The following is a 13,293-nucleotide window of genomic DNA, read 5'->3' as shown; positions in this document are numbered from 1 at the left end:
TATACTTGGAATAACAGAAGGTATTCATACTTCTTTTGTAATGTAAGATAAAAGCAAACTCTACATATGTTCTCATTCCAGTGCTGCTGTCTGACAGCTATTTGCCCAAGGAGAAAAAAAGTACTGTTACATTACAGAATATGTGGAAAAGTAAAAGCTATGGAAAAGAAATCATTAAATAGCTAACTTATTCCCCTGGTAGCACTAGACTGTTCCCTGCAGCATGTTTCAGAGTGTTTTGTCCAGTCTGGTTTTACAAGTTTCAGGTTACTTTCATTTATATATTTAATACAGCACCGAGTCCAATGTGGTTTGTTGCTGCTTATTTTCCTTGTCTTTCAACTACAAGACTCAGTGCTAGACCAGCTGTTCATATAGAGTCAGCTCCAAAACTACTGAAAAAATATCTGGACTCTTTCCACTGACTTCAACAGGCTTTGGATCAGCCTCAGGAAAAGACAACGAATACATTTCATGTAAGACTAAGCAGGTTACAGTCAGCAAAGTACAAAGAGGATTAGCTGTGTGTGATCCAAAGGCATGCTACCCTGCGTGCTGAAATGCCCGCCTAGCACACTTTCACTTTCATGCAGAGAAAGGCCCAGATTCGTTTCTGGTGCTCTGCCACTAAGTCAATGCTACCATGCAAGGAATGAGTGGGATCTGGAATCCACCCAGTTAACCTCATCACAATTGGGATTTTCCTAAACTAGAGGTGAGAAAATTTATTTTCTAAAATTGCAAAACCAGTAAGCAAATCATAGAATAATGGTATGGTCTGCATTAGAAGGGACCTTAAAGGTTCCAACCCCCCCACTCCCTGCCACAGGCTTTTTGCTTTTCAGTTAGGTTAGGGTCTTTAGAGACCCTATGGAATGAGTGTCAGGAAAAACACAATGGATCTTGTCTCTGTCAGGGAAGGAGAAACTCTCTTTTACTTCAGAACCTAAAGTGGGTCATATTTGGTTTAAGACACACATATCTAGACCTTCACTTTCTGTCACCAAAACAGATGGGCAGCCCCAAACCAATTTGTGCATATTTTTTTTTTGAGCACTGATACTACAACATCTCCCCACTGTGTATACTTTGAGAGCATGACTTCTGAAAGCTAGAACGCCTCTTATCAGGGATTATTCTACCAGTGGGGGATTTATTCTGAACAATACCATCAAATGAAAATGATGGTGAGCAGTTATTCTTCCCACCCTTTCTCAGTTCACAGTAAAACTTGTCAGTGTTAGGGATGTTCTCAGCTGCTGAGAATGCTTTAATCAACCACTATTTTTTCTGCTCCTTCTGTTCCCTAAGGACAGGGGACTTCATGGCAACGCTTTGTTCTACGATGTGTACAGTTATAACCTACACTAAAATTATGCCATTAATGAACAAACACTGGGTGTGTGTGTGTGTCAAGCAGATGAGAATGTTCTTTTGATCTTCTGAGCTCCACCACTGTGGCAGACGGGTGTCTAAACTGCTTTATTAATGCACTGAATTCTTCCATCATTTCTCAAACAATACTGAATGAAAAATCAGAATTTCATCATAGTGTGATTTTTATGTTCTTCCAGTTCAAATCTAGCTATAAGTAGGGGGGGGGGGGGGAATTATTTCTTTAGTTCTTAATTTTCCAGGGGGGTGGGAGGAATATTTCACATGCTTGACACTCTGAGGCAGCCAACAGAAGCTTCTCAAATTTCTGTTTAATTTCAAAGCAGTTTCAACAAAACATGGGAGGTGTATTTAGCTTTAGGTAAAATTTCAAAACTAATTCAACAGAGCAAGATAATGGATTCAAAGTATTTTTGAGGATAACATTGAATCAGATTAAGCATGTTTAAAAATCATAAAGGTTTATGAACATGATTATAGCAATGGTTTTAGCCTCCAACAAATGAATAGCAGTGAAAAACAACCCAACTGGTGTGAAGCCACCAAAACATACGGAAGAAAGTTTATATACAATGCCTGTAGGAAAGCAATGTAGAAAATCCTTGATAACCATTCCAAATATATTATTCTAATATGGTGGTGTGACAAAAAACTGAATTCATCCAAATTTTCCCAGACTGAATGACATTTCCAAAGAGTAGAGAAAAAGAGGCAATGTAGGACCTCTGTTCTGTAAAAGAAACAAACCAAATTACCACTTCACAGGCAGTTAAGTTGATCTATCAAGTCCCTTGCAAAAGTGAGAGGTCAGGTCTCTCAATCTCTTTGCCATTCTCTCAGCTGCACTTGCAACATCTCAGTACTCCCCTGATCATAGAATGACAGAAATCATTTGGGTTGGAAGGGACTTCAAAGATCACTTAGTTCCAAACCCCCTGCCATGGTCAGGGATGCTTACTACTAGAAGAGGATGCTCAAGCCCCATCCAATCTTTCCTTGAATACTTTCAGGGATGGGGCATCTCTCTGGACAACCTGTTCCAATTTTTTAACATCCTCACAGTAAAGAATTTCTTCCTAATATCTAATGTAAACCCACTCTCAGTTTAAAACTATCCCCCTTTGTCCTATCATCACAGGCCCTTGTAAAAAGTCTCTCTCCAGCTGTTTAAAGGTCCCCTTTAGGTACAGGAAAGCTGCTCTAAGGTCTCCCTGGAGGTCTCCGTCTCTAGGCAGAACATCCCCAACTCTCTCAGCCTGTTGTCACAGGAGAGGTACTCCAGCCCTTTGAGCATCTTTATAGCCCTCCTCTGGATTTGTCCTAACAGGTCCATGTCCTTCTTATGTTGGACAAAGCATTTTACATAAGGTCTCATGAGAACAGAGCAGAGGGGCAGGATGCCCTCCCTGGACCTGCTGGCCACACTGCTTTGGATGCAGCCGAGGACATGGTTGGATTTTTGAGCTACAAGTGCACATTGGGTCAGGTCAAGCTTCTTGTCTACCAACACCCCCAACTCCTTCTCCCCACGGCTGCTCTCAATCCATTTTCTGCCCAGCCTATTTGTGCTTGGGATTGCCCCAACCCATCTGCAACACCTTGCACTTGGCCTTGTTGGACTTCATGAGGTTCACACAGGCTTACCTCTCAAGCCTGCCAAGTGTCATCGCTTCCCTCCACACCTCATAGCTCGGCATCATCAGCTAATTTGCTGATCCTCTACCTCCTATCTGTCATTTAGTCAGCTATTTTCCTCACTACACCAGAGAAAGCTACCCACCTTCCTGCTGTTTTTCTTCCAGGCTAACAGGTCAAAGTGGCTAATGGAGAGATCCAACACGTCAGAACCAGGGCATGGTAAGTAGCAGAATTACCAAGACCAAGGACTCCTGAGGAGAGAAAAAACACTGCCATGTCTCCCTCCTGTGCGAACTGAAATTGTCTGAGGGTGTCTCATGGAAGAACTGTCTTATTGCAAGGACTTGTTATTAGAAGGGAAGGGGGAATTGACAGGAGAGGTAGAACAAGCAAGGGTTCTGTTCTTTGGAGGAGTGTGTATATCAGGGTGCAAACTAGAAAGGTAGAAATCCCATAGGTCTGCAGAGGATTTCATGGATAGAAAAAACTGTGTATATATGCATATATATGTGTATATGTGCAGCAGCTGCAACACACAGGAAGAGGAGAAGTATAATCCATATGCAAATAACTATGTAGCTCCCCCATGAAAGAGTGGGCCTGACTGCACAGCCACGTCTGCATCAAGTCTGCTGTTTCTGATGTGCTGCACTTCATACGCATGGCTGGACAGCACAGCACACACACAGAGCTGCTCCTGTGAGGGGCTTCATGTCTTGTAGCTGCTGTGTGTGCTCACAGTGCTCACATCCAGAGTTCCCAGGCAAGCAGCAACCAGCTCAGAAGAGTCTGCTCTCTCCAGCTACCACACATCTGGAAAGCCCAGACAAATTTATGAAGCCCTCAAAATTTGCCTAAATATGATTTCCAGGTGCAAAGAGTAAATGTGCTTGGGAAAAAGGAAGCCTGTAGCATCTAGGAAGTCCTTTGCTACCTGCACAAAAGCAAACATAGGACACCAAAAGTTTAGGAACACCTGTTCTGAGGAAGTGAAGGCAGGGCTGGAGCTAAAGTCTCAAATTCTTCCCCCATCTTCTCTACTGACTTGATTTACCACAATTACATTTGACAATGAATTTGAGAGAACATGCTTTCACATAATGGAAATACAAGAGATGTCTTGAATTTCAGTTTCAAAAATATGCCTGTTACTGATGCCATTACAAAAGCTGCATAAGGAACTTACTTCAGGTCTAGACATCCAGGAACAAAATAACTGTAAACGAGTAAGAGGCTATTCACTAAGATGAGAATCCACCCTTCTCTCACCTTTAAATGGCATTGGCTTACAAAATTAATTACTTACACGCCTCACAGAGACGCAGTACTTAATTAATATATGTTAGCTGCTTTGCAATTCTGATGGAAGACACCATACTATTGTGCATAATGATTAATACAGTGTAAAAGTGATGCCATTGGTGTTGCTCAAGCAGAATGCTGAAAGGATATCTATTCAATTTCTGATTTAAAAAGGGGAATGGAGATGGAAAAGGTTTAGGAAAGCTGTTTAAAACTCATCCTAAAGAAAAAGGGAGAACTGGGAAGGAGAGGAGCTAAAACATTTTTCAGAGGTATTTACTGTGTGATGTGCATTAATTCCTGCAAAACTGAAGTGTAAGTGCCTACAGCAAAATCCTGGCTCCAATCAAGTACACGGAAAATGTTTCACTGACTTCAGTGAGGTGAAGATTGTTAGTTTTTGTCATAATTTCCAGCAGATGCATCCCATATGCAGGTTTGCAACTTTGCCCGGTTCCTTGTTTATAGTTTAGGTTCAGGAAATAACCTCATCAAGCTCAGGCATGCTCACCATGTAAAGGCAACTGCTCAGCTTTTAATCTTTCTACTACATCCTACACTTGGAGTAAACCTTTCCATACTGTTAATGAACTTGGACTTGAGCTACCTATTTAAGTTGGTGGCAAAACTCCAATTAAATGGAAGCTCTGTGGAGATCACTGTAGATTTTGTAATAAATGTGGGAAGCAAACATCCTGTGTTTAACAGTGTATACCCCTGGGAGTTAACTCATTTACTCAGAAGCCTGTGGAATTTTGACTGCAAAAACAAAACAAACCAAATAAACAAATCCCCAAACTCTCAAAGTAACAGAAATTCAGGCAACTTATTTTTTTAAGCATTAGTCCTTCATACCTAACAAGATTAATATTCAGAGAAACAAGTTCCTCACCACTCTGGATAAGGCAGAGTTAATTCAACTGAAAGCTTTGCACCTGTGAGACTCAAAGAAGAAAGATTAAAAAAAGTAGCAAGGGAGAGGCACCAAAATTTGAGAGAAGGTACCTGTGAGCTTCTAGTATTAAGAAGAGTAATTTTAAAGCAGAAGCCTACAGCTACTTTAGGTGGGAAACTAAGTGAAAATATTCTAGGCTTCAAATTTTGATATATTTTTATGTTTGACAAGGATTGAAGACTGTTATGTGGTATATATAGGGATCTTGGTAAGCTATTAATTACCCTTTTCCAAGTGGTGTGTGATGGCTTCCATCTTCTCAATGTATTCCTATTCAGCACAGGAAATCTTAGAAGTACTATTTATTCTGAAGCACCTGTTAAGGTGGGCTCTCTAACCATGCTACATGTAGAAATGTTGTACTACAGCTACAACTTGTAGAGCAGTTTTGTGTCTATGCAAGTGCTAGACCAAATGTAATGATCAAGTTGCACATAGCAGCTCTCCCTTTCACTTGTGCTAGCATGCTGTATGTTTTTAACTTTAGTGCAGGCTCTGAAGCACGTAGGCTTGTAGTTTTCTCTCTCAGCGCTTGTACAGCTGTGTCCACAAATGTATCTGTCCAGTAAAATCCAAGGAAATGTTCCTGGATGCCAGGATTAGGCTTAGATAGCTGCAGCTCTAATAACTCACATGCAGCTCACATTGTAGTTCTAAGTGCTGACAGTTGCTTTCCAGTCCTAGTGGAACAAGCAACATCATTCTTCCATCCAAACTCAGTAGTCAAAATGTGTTGGTATATGAACTACATCATGTTGCTGCTTTCAGGATCCTAAGGAGAGATGGTATTAAGGTGCCAAGGGAAAAATTCAAGCCTAAAGATTTTATTGACTAGAAGTTAAATGTGTGATAAGTAATGGGAAAACAGTGCTGTGTCACTTTTGTAAACAGGTAAGCTGTGTCTCCTTCCTCAGAATGCTCATTAATAAGATACTTACTGGACAACCAGTACCACCAAGGCCAATGAAGGGATGCTAACCCCATGTATTTTGAAGAAATTTTAATTTTGTGGAGGAGCCAGAAGAAAATTATACCAGAAAACAGAGTAAGCAAGGCTATAGGTATGACTTAGTGATGTCTGTATGGTGCTGACAAGACATGAAGGATTTTCAAGATAATAGTTCCTCATTTTTAGACCTCAGGAAAAAACATCATCCTGTTAAATAAGGTATTTCATGCTTGCTTTCCTCACTGTGTGTCCATCTAAATCATCCTTTACTCTTTAACTGGCAAGGTCTGTCTCTCCCCTACTGGCTTACATTTTTTCTCCCAGCAAGCTGAATAGCAGCTCAGCAGCAATCTCTAAAAAAACCCACACCTGTATGGAAAGTATCTGAATTTCCCCTAAGCCTATCAAATGAATCCTAATCACTCTTATCTCGCATGCTTTCCAGAGCAGGTTTTTGCAGTTCTCTAACCTTTTAACTTTTGTTTCTGTGTCTGGTTTTAATGTTAAAACTTCTTTTGTGGTTCTCTTCTGCCAGGACAGGACCAATCTATTTATTTTTATCTCTGGAAGACTTGCATTCCTTCTACTTACTTATAACCAAGCTGAACTATCTGTATCCATAAATGCCTCTGTACTCTGAGTATCTTTTTATTTCAGCCTACCTCTCAGGTAACCTACACACATTTCCCAGCCTCAGGCAATGGATCCCTCGTGTTACACCAAAATGAATGTTGTTCAGATGACCACGTCTTTTCGAGTAGTCCAGATCTTAGTGTATCACCCTGTGTTTACACCTTCAGTTTCTGGTGTTCACCAATACCACACAACCAGTTGTAGAGGCTCCTGTAGACTGCTAAAAGACTGAAAAGGAGTGCTGTGAGGTCTTTTGGGACTGTTTTAGACTTCTGTTGGATCAAACTTCCTTATGGATATTCCTACTTCTTACTTCTTATGGGTCTTCCTTTTGGGGGAGTTCAAGAGGTCAATTTTAATTATTTTAATGCTAGACTGGATTCTTATAATTACTGCTGGCTATGTCTATATCAGGAATAAGCATGAGTCTGCAAATGAAAATACCTGATGCTGAGGGCTGTGTTCCCACTATGGGTTCCGTGTGTGTAGTTGGTTTAGGTTAGCTCTTGCCTGCCCTCACCATTGAGTAGTGGAGAGTTGTGGACTTTACCACCATTGAGTTGTGGAGAGTGTTGAGCATTCACTGGTGGTGCAGCCTCTGGTGATCCATCTGAGGACTTCAAGTTCAAGTCAAAGTGCACTACATGGAGACAATCTGCTTCAAACCCACGCTCTTGGCTCTCCTCTCACTCATTTAACATCATCAAAGTGAGAATCTGCACTAGTGCTGGTGCACAGATCAACACCTGTCAGACAGTCTGGGAGATTACTGTTGCCATTAATGAACTTAATCCACATCTGGAGAAGGCACACAGGGATGTGGAAGATTTCTATCTCTTTGTTAGTTAATGGGAGAAGCTTACAAAGCCAATCTTCAAAGCAGATACAGCTACAGATAGGAAAAAACCAAAACATTCCCTCTTCACTTGCCTCCATAAGAGGTCTAATATCATGATGGCAGAATATATTTTGATGTAATGGATAATTAGGCTTACTATGTTTAATGTAGTGATCAAATTAATAGCAGGACTGACTTTTTATATGGTGAAGGGAGGGGTAAGAAAGGCAGAGCAAAGCCCCTATTATCTGCTGTGTACTGAAGACATGCAGAGTACTCTCAGAGAGCTCTGGAAATAGGGACTATGTATTTTAGCTGGTGGTATGCTATGCAAACACTTAGTGAAAATACTTAAACACCGAGAAAAGCAAATTACTCTGCCCTGGGGAAAGGGGGTTGGGGTGGTTAAATTCAACTACTGGTGCAGTTGTTAAAAAACCACCACTGCACCACAGCAGATGAAAGGGTTCTGTCACTTACGACATTCTAATACCAGAAAGGATCCTCATAACATGCTAAAAGACAAATGTCACAATTAAATACCTGGTGATGCTTTTTCAAGTTGCTCACAACAGGGAAAAGACTGAACCATGCTGAACTGATAACTTGAAATTTTACTAACATATTCCAATATTCTTGTGTATCAGGTAGCTTTTCAGAAGTATACTCTCAAGAACTTTCTATTCCTTACAATATGCTGAGTAGAAAAAAGTAAAACTGCATCTCCAAGAGGTTAGCACCCACACTAGCCTGATGGTCATATAACTGCTCCTCCCAGAAACTGAGACATAATATAGACTTTTTCTGCAACCTCCCCAGTTATGCAAAATCACAGGCCAAAACTGTAGACTGAGTCACTAACAGCAGTACAGAGAAATAGAAAAATCCAGCTAGTGCCTTTCTTCCCCCACTTGCTGCCCACTTGCTTGAATATGCAAGCATTTCAAGGTAGGTATTTACACACATCACTTGTTGACTTCTGTTTTAGTGGCACTTGTACAGCTGGCAGTTGGACAAGCAGAGAAATCTACACACAAAAGTTGTCTAGAGCTGATGCAGCCACCCTTCTAGAGCCTTCTCCTAATTCCCAGAACCACAAGCTGGGCTGCTACCAAACCATCCTCCGAGGGCTGTGCTGCAGCCTGGGTAAGGCAGCACAGGCAAACGGGGGAAGCTGCTGTGCGACAGCAATGCTCACACAGGGGGAGCTGGGCTGCTTAACAGACAAGATGCAGTCACCTGTGCTGGCTAAAGCTATAAAGAAATTCCAAGTGCTTTTCTAACAGCCACGTTGCTTAGGAAGGGTGTGAGGGGGCCCATCTCTTTGTGTGAGCTCCAACTCTCAAGGTGCGTTAAGTGTAGCGAAAACAACTGCCAGCATCGGCCCTTCTTCCTGCTTGATTTTATGTTGTGGTCACAGCTGCAAAGGTAAGGATGCCATTTTGCTCCTCTGGCATTGAGTCAAAACCCAGAAGTTTGTATTAGAAAAGTGGTCTGGAAAGTACTGTGTTAACAGAAATGCAAAGCCTCTGACTTCTGGGGAATAACCAGCTTTGAAGTAAAATACATTCAGCAATAATCCATGCATACTTCATTAATTTCAGAACTGCAACAGCAAAGTACTACTTAGAAAAAGCTGTAAGATAGTAATGAAGGCTTTGGGGTTTATTTTTATTTTTAATCCCAAAAGCTCCTTATCTCCCTTCTCCATGTTTTTTCATTCAATTTACAGTAGAGTTAAAGCTCATCTAACAAAAAAATGACACATTAAGTTTGGCTAACCTCTTCACCCCCCCTCTTGATGAGAATCCTTTCTTCCTTGGGGAGTAAAGGCAAAAACTTTACAATTGGTACATTGCTTGTTCAAGATAACTTTCCTTTGCACTTTGTGTTTAATGGAATTTGGCTGATCTGGGATATTTCAGCACTTAAATAATTGAGATAGTGAGGGCAGCAATTTTTGCCAAGTCTTAAATATCACAACGATCTCTAGGCAGAAAGACAGTATTTTGTTATCTTTCAACGTGCAGTCATCTTTCTCTACCACACCCCCAGTCAAGTCTGAGAACCCTTGACACAGGCTACTGCATGATATGAAACACCGGTTTACTGTTCAAATTTGAGTCAAAGCTTAGACTCAAAACAAAGAGTAGCTGCCGTTTAACACTGGATTTAAGTGCAGGTCTGAGGAGTTGCTGCTGGAATGGGGGTGCTCATGACACTTATCCCATCCTCCTGCTGGGCTGTGCAGCTGCAGTGCATGCCGTGTCCAGAAAGCCTTGATGCACTGGAAAAATCAACTTTCAAAAAGCCAGCTGAGCCCTAAGCCTGATGCAAGAGGTACAGCACGATGTACAGCTGGGTGGTGGAACAGGGCCACCTCGCTGCAGCAGCCTGCTATTACTCCAGCCTTTGAGGCTGTACCGAGGATTTTTGAAATTTGTTTCTGCACTTCAAGTCTTAAAAAAAAACTGGCTCTAAAAGAAGCAACCCAGGCCACTCTTATACTTCAAGTTACATGCTCTCTTCTTGCATTTAAAGAGTTCTGTAAATGAGCACAAAGAAACCAACTAGGCTGGAAAGCAGGAGCAACCAGCCTCACCGATAAGAAGGGATAGGGGACATCATGTTTGCTTCAGTGATCAGAGCAGACTTAAACAGGGAAGTTCCAATTTTTATAGAGAATCATAGCAATCCCTTTCCTTTGCAGTGTTTGAACATTAAACCTGCTCAAGACAACCCGACTGCTTCACCACCTGTACCTGAATAACAAAGTAAATCTGACTGTAGATTCCTTACTATGTGCATGAGTCACTGCAATCAACTTTTTTTATGTTTGCCCTACATCTTCACATTTCCGCTGGCTGTGCTCCTGCCACCGAGCTCCCCACAGTACAGGGCACCGTGGGCCCGTGCCTGTTTTAAAGAACAAGAGATCTTTTCTGCCGCAGTTCTGATTAGTCTGCGCGTATCAAGTTTTCTTTGTAGCTCGCTAGATACATTTGCCTCGCACTCTTCCTCTGAAGGCGGCTGAGAACTATCTTCAGATAGTGCCCCCACTAAGAGGGCCCGAGAGGAAATGTGCTCAGGCTGTCAGGGTCACTGAGCAAGCCCCTGCCCGCCTCACGGCACTGCTGCCACCGCTCAGTGGCCCTGGTCTGACCCCCGCCGCCCTTGCAGGCGCCCGCCGTTCCCCGCAGTCGCTGCGGAGCTGCTGTGGTCGGGCCCCGACGGGACTCCCCCGGTACAAACCCCCTCCCGCCTCTTCCCGCCCCCGCGGGGCCCCGACCGCCCCCCAGGGTCATTTTGCGCCGGGCCGAGGCCGCCGGGAGGGGCGGCGGGGCTCGCTCGGGTGCGGCGGTGCCGCCGGGAGCGGCGGCGGGGCCCGCCCTGGCCGCGCCCCGACCTCGGCCGCTCGTCCCCACTCACGGCAGCCGCGGTCGGCGTCGGGCTCACGCGGGCGCCGTGGGGGCCGCCATTGCTGCGGTGCCGGCGGGGCGCGGCAGGGGGCGATGGCGGGAGGCGCTGCGAACGGCGGCGGGGAGGGAACGGTGTTACGGCAGCTCCTGACTCGGAAAGGATCCGCAGGGATCACCGAGTACGACTCCTGCCTCTGCACAGGACAGCCCCAACAGTCCATGTCACTGAGAGCGTTGTCCAGGCGCTTCTTGAACTGTGCCAGGCTTGGTGCTGTGACCACTTCCCTGGGGAGCCTGTTCCAGTGCCCAGCCACCCTCTGGGGGGAGAACTTTATTCTAATATCCAACCTAAACCGCTCCTGATACAACTCCAGGCCTGTCCCTCGGGTCGTGTCACCTGAGAAAATCAGTGCCTGTCCCTCCTCTTCACGAGGAAGTTGTAGATACTGATGAGGTCTCCCCTCAGTCTTCTCCAGGCTGGACAGACCAAGTGACCTCAGCCACTCCTTGTATGGCTTCCCCTCACAGCCCTTCGCCATCTTGGTTGCCCTCCTTTGGACACTCTTTAATAGCTTAATATTTTTCTTCTATTGTGGTATAGAGGCTGTTCTGAGTTCTGAGGCTGCCTGTGTCTCAAGCAGCATTTTACGAGGGTCCCTCTTCTCGGTGGCAGGGTTGAGGATTTTCTCAGTGTGTACCTCACCCGAGGTGCCAGATGTCCCACAGCCATGGCTTTGGCTGCAGGGCACGTTGCAGGAGGCCTGTGAAGAGACAGATGCAGTCCCCAGCCGGCATTGCTACACAGGCTTCCCCACAACCCACATTCCCTCAGCTCCGTGCTGCTCATCCACACCACACCTGAGCTTGCTGCCCAGGATCCAGTCTCTTTTGTGGTGCTCTATTATTATTTTCTCCAGGACAGGGGACACCATAAAAACACTCTTGTGCAGTCAAAATTGAAAAAAACAACAGTGTCTGTCCGGCAATCCCCAAAGAAAATTCTGGATCTAATCTGGCCATCTGATTTCACACAGTGATATTAATATTTAATTTAACCACTGCTGTCTTTAGCTCATCTTCTTCATTCCAGATTAATCCCTCTCCATTGTTCTGTGTAAGCTGGTGTCCCTGTTGGAGTTTATTTAAGCGAGCTGTCCAGCACTGTCCCTGAGCTCAGCACTTAGGCTCTGGTGTTTGTAAAGTGTGTGTGTTAGCAGTGCTGGATTACATGATCCCAAGCCTTGGCTCACAGTTTTGATTCATCTGAAATTAAACCATGAGTGTACCAATAATGTCAGAGTGTGTTCTGCTGCTGTTCCTTAGTGCATGCTACCTGCTTTGATATTTATTGTATGCATTTCCTGGCTGAGTTAAGTCAGGCATTATTCTCAGCGTTGTTGCCAAGCCAGTTTGTTCTGTTATCCAAGTAGCTTCCAGCTTCTTATTTACACCTTTTGCCTTACTGTTGTGATTTAGTGGAATACTGTCTGCTATTTCATTCTCCAAAATAAAACTGTTTCTCTCATGGCAGGCTTTTAGCAGTTTCCAGTCAACTTCTGCCATCTGGAGCTGATTACATTATTGCATTGCTTTGTTGTTCCCAACAAAAAAAAAAATTGAAAAGTGAGAGGTTTCTGTATTATAGCTGAATTAATATATCTGCTTGCTAGGACTTGTAACACTGCTGGAATTGTGGAAGGTGAGAGTAGGGAGAAACAGTATGGAAAGACAATCAGCAGAACAAAAGGACATGCAGATATGACCAAAAAAGAGACAATGAGAGATACAGAACAAAAAAGGAGTGAATGACCCAGCCTCTTACACTCCTAAGAAGCCCTATTAAGAGTCAGTTTTGTATGTGAAGCTGCAGGGTTTTTTAAATTCTTTCATCCTGCTACTGTTCTTTTCTGCTACTGTCCCTTCTTTGTGGAAATCAGTTGCTGCCTTTACTTTCAGGGTATCCTAACTCCTACATATCTAATTGCTCTCTGAAAAATCTATTTCATACATTTCTGACCTGAAGAAAGATTTTGGGCCAGAAACTTGTCTTGAGTTCCCAGCTGTGCCTGTGTTGGCCTACCTACCACTGCTGGCCCTTTTTCCTGGTAATTTTGCAATGATGAAAGCTGTGCAGTACCCATCCAATATTGGTGAAGCTTTATTG

At 43.6% G+C, this 13,293-nt stretch overlaps 1 protein-coding gene across 3 annotated transcripts in view; it reads right to left on the bottom strand.

Annotated features, from left to right (window-relative positions):
* The window catches only part of COA1 (cytochrome c oxidase assembly factor 1), a 52,383-nt gene extending 41,094 nt beyond the window's left edge, over nt 1-11,289 (bottom strand). The window contains exon 1 of one of the 3 annotated variants that reach the window (XM_071429785.1): nt 11,140-11,289. The gene's annotated coding sequence lies outside the window, so the exon portion shown is untranslated. The remainder of the gene's footprint in view (nt 1-11,139) is intronic. The other 2 variants (XM_071429783.1, XM_071429784.1) reach the window with 2 other exon arrangements.
* Between the last annotated feature and the right edge of the window lie 2,004 nt (nt 11,290-13,293).

This window comes from Agelaius tricolor, unplaced genomic scaffold (assembly GCF_023055355.1).
Source record: "Agelaius tricolor isolate 1412-34295 unplaced genomic scaffold, bAgeTri1.0.p SCAF_6, whole genome shotgun sequence".
NCBI classification, from domain to species: Eukaryota; Metazoa; Chordata; class Aves; order Passeriformes; family Icteridae; genus Agelaius; species Agelaius tricolor.
This window is presented reverse-complemented; position numbering and strand designations above follow the sequence as displayed.